Source organism: Punica granatum, chromosome 5, assembly GCF_007655135.1.
Source record: "Punica granatum isolate Tunisia-2019 chromosome 5, ASM765513v2, whole genome shotgun sequence".
Classification (NCBI taxonomy): domain Eukaryota; kingdom Viridiplantae; phylum Streptophyta; class Magnoliopsida; order Myrtales; family Lythraceae; genus Punica; species Punica granatum.
Genome location: NC_045131.1, coordinates 12752118 through 12755877, shown reverse-complemented (window position 1 = coordinate 12755877; position 3760 = coordinate 12752118). Strand labels below are relative to the sequence as shown.

The window sequence follows — 3760 nt, the reverse complement described above, 5'->3', positions numbered from 1 at the left end:
TTCCCTCTTTTTGGGTTTATTTAGTTTATTTACTCTCACTATATTCACATTCTGAAGACCTTACCCTTAGCCGCAAAGAATTATTAAGGAAGCATTGTCTAAACAACCTAACTTCACCTAACACAACCCGACTAAATTTAACAACTTGTGGGGACATTCCCTTTAGTCATAGTCTGCCCAATTAATGTAAGGCGATGGAAACTAGTAATCCAAAATTCAATGGCCATCCATACAATGGTGGGGGGGAGGACATTTATATCGATGACCTAACTCTATAATTTCGTCACAGAATTTTCATATATTTATTTCTCTCGTCTCAAGTTTTGAAAATTATTGGATAACCCGAGGTTCAAGTGGAGCTCGATCAATGAAGACTTCATGTGATGAGAGAGACCCATATACTGTACGAGGAATTGTTGAAGGACGAGGAATAGTACCAATGATGTGTTTTAAACTAGTGAAAGCTACTATGTGAATCCCTACGTCTGTCCACCAGGAGATTTGGAGACCTTCAATGGTATCAACGTGGATCCAGGTACCTCCGACTTCTGTTTCCGTGGCTGCGATGATCCAGCGGTTCTTCTGGTGGGGATAGTATACATAGTATACCAGGCAGCGCCGTGGAATTTTCCAACAATTTGGTCACGCAAAGAATGTTTTACCGATGGAGGATTAGTTTGTCCGACGGAATGATCATTGAAGGACCATATTAGTGGCAAAGTCTTTTGAGGACCAAATTACTGATAAAACCATCTTTTCTAGGACCAAATCGAATGTTTTCTCAAAATTTAACATGGAAACCATACACAGGAAAAGGACAGTGAGGATCCACAAATTAAAAGTCCAACCAACTTCTTCTTTTGAATCTTTTCTAATTAAAGAGCAACACTATGAGCAATTCTCTGTTAGTTCCAAGGGTCATCCCAGCCTTTAGGACCCTCCCTACTCACAAAGTCCATAATCGCCTCAATTGCTTCCTCGACTCTGTTCGACAGAGAGTGATCCCCTTGTTATATTTCAGTCTTCTCCACCCCGACCAGTGCCTTACATAATCTGCAGAACATGGTATTTATGATTCTATGTTTCGTTGCCAATCCGAAGCAAAGGACCCACCGAGTGCCATTCACCACTTCTTCTTAAGGAATTAAGAAGGAAGACGTTTCAATACCTGCCGACCAATATTTTCTTATCGACATGCTCCGGCATGTACTCGTCGGCCATTGAATTGCCCTCGTCGTTATATCGCTTATTAGGGACCTAATAGCAGCAAGGCATAGTCCAGATCCGACAGGATCTATTTTGGCCTTCATAGCAGCAAAAGCTAATGCAGTTCACTCACCTGTCCCAAAACAGAAACCTTTAAGTGGAGATCTGCCAGTACCTGACAAGGTGTGTGCAACGTGACAAGTTTCATTTTTAGCTGCTCATCGCTAAGATCCGAACTGAACATGTCATCATCTCCCATATATTCACAGAGGGAATGATACCTGCAGAATTTACAGTACCACTGTAAACCTTGCAGTCTTTCCTACTCTAGCAGTAGCACTATGCTAGTGGACACACCTGTAAACTGTTATAGGGGCATCGGGATCTGCTACCCTCATCATCAGCTCCGAGCCCCTTCCTTCCTTTATCATTGTGGAAGCTAACTTGATGAGAGCAGCTGTTTGAGGATTCAGAATAATAATGTAAACGTTATCAACCGAAATGGAGAGTTCGTATACCGAATCTGAGCCATGAGAAATGGAAATAAAGAGCTGTTCGAGACAAAGAAGGTATTACTACATGAATCAAGAAGCAAATCCAACATTATCACAGGGCAACAAACAAGATTGAATGAATTTAAGGAATGCTTTGTGATTTATGGATACATGCCTAAAGAAGCAAATCGAGCACCGTAGAGAATGATTATCTTTTACCCGCAAAATGACTGCACGAACTGCTCGGGAACATTTGACAGTACTTGTACGCATGTAATGCACAATATCCTGTACGTACGCCAGAATAAATGGAGCCACGCCATCAGAAAGTTTAAAAGACGATCAGAAAACAATGAATATGCAGTGCAGGCAATTCAGTTTCCAGGACCTGACAACCCGTGCTGTGCCTGAGTGGCACAACCTCTTAGGAATCTTCCTTGTTGATTAAATAACTGATCATGTCATTAATTTCCATAGCATCCTTCATGATAGAAACCGAAAATTTCTCAAAGAAGAAATTATGCGCTATGGTGAAAGAGTTCATCAGTTGTAAGTTATCGTTTGACAAGAAAACAATGTACTTGTTGCAAGCTGGAGGTACCATATCCCCTATACAAAGAAGACATCAGCATTTGAGCAAGTGACCATCTCTGTTTATCCAAAGAAATCGCAAGCGTTTGCAAGTAGCTGCACATGATGGTACATTAGGCCATCACAAATGCTAAGGTCAGCGAGCTTTATCATTTGAGTAACATCCAGAACATACATATGCTTGGTTGCTGCAAAGCCCTTGCTAAGGCCCCCCCTCCGGATGAAAATGACTTGTCTGTTATAATCGCCAGTTTTCAATGCAACCTGCACAGACATGAAAAGTGTCGTATCCGTACATCTCATAGAGGACACAAAAAAGAGAACGTGTACTGTTATAATAAATCTGTTCGGATGACACTCTTCTTAGTTATAAGCCAGACATGAACCTCTACACCTAGAAGTTACTGCAACATGAAATTGCTAATTTCACGGGCTAAACAAAGCAAGCTTAACCTCATCATACTCGAACAGCATACATTGCAAATTAAGAAGTGACAAAAGATATCTTCACACGCAAGTAACTGTGATCCTTTCCGCATTTCATTTCCCATAGTCAACAAAACAAATTAACCTCTTTCCCTACACTAGGCAAATGTAACTTGATCCTCCAATATGGAAATCATATCTCTCAGGACTAATATCGAACTTAAGAACCAAATTCGGCTTTGATTGCTGTCTCGTGAACTCAAGGGAGTGTAGCTGAGTGAGGGATTCAGTAATCAGTGTGATGGTTTTTATCTTACTCAAAGAGCAGAAATCACAAACTAAGAAATGACAGGAGATATCTTGAGACGCAAGCAACGGTGATTCTTTTCAAATTTCATTTCCCCTACTCAACAGAACAAATCAAACTCTTCCCCTACACTTGGAAAGAATTTACTTAACCCTCCAATACGGAAATTATATCACTCGGGGATTGATGTCGAATTTAAGAACCGATTCCGGCTTTGAATGTTGTCTCATCAGCTCAGAGAGTTTAGCTGGCTGAGTGACTGATTCGGTAATCAGTGCAACAGACCTGAATTGGCTTGAGGCCGTACTTGAAGAGCAGACCAGGGAACTGGTTCTTTCCCCTTACAGGAACAACGGGATCGCGAGCGGACGCACCTGATATGCCGGACATTTGGGCAAGGAGCTGCTGGAAGTTGGCGCGGAGGACAGTAGAACGGTGAACAGAGAGGATGAAGGTGGTGATGAGATACGGCGATGGCATTGTTAAGGTTTGAGCTTAGCGTGCGTAACGGTAAACTGTTTTCTCGGATCAGAAGCGTTAATCCCTATCTCTCTCTCTCTTCTAACCCGGTCCCTCAAGTTTTTGTTTTTACGCAATTCGCCACTAAACTTTACTTCCCCTGTTAAATAAACGCTAAAGAATAAATTAGTTTTTTAGTGAAATCATGGGTGTCCTCTACCTATTGGCTTAGACTAATCTTCTTGAAGCGTCGGCTTGACCTATCCACAAATGCTTT

General features: G+C 41.6%; 1 pseudogene; it reads right to left on the bottom strand.

The window, feature by feature from the left end:
- Positions 1 to 769: 769 nt before the first annotated feature.
- LOC116208986 lies at positions 770 to 3504 on the bottom strand (annotated as a pseudogene).
- Positions 3505 to 3760: the final 256 nt, after the last annotated feature.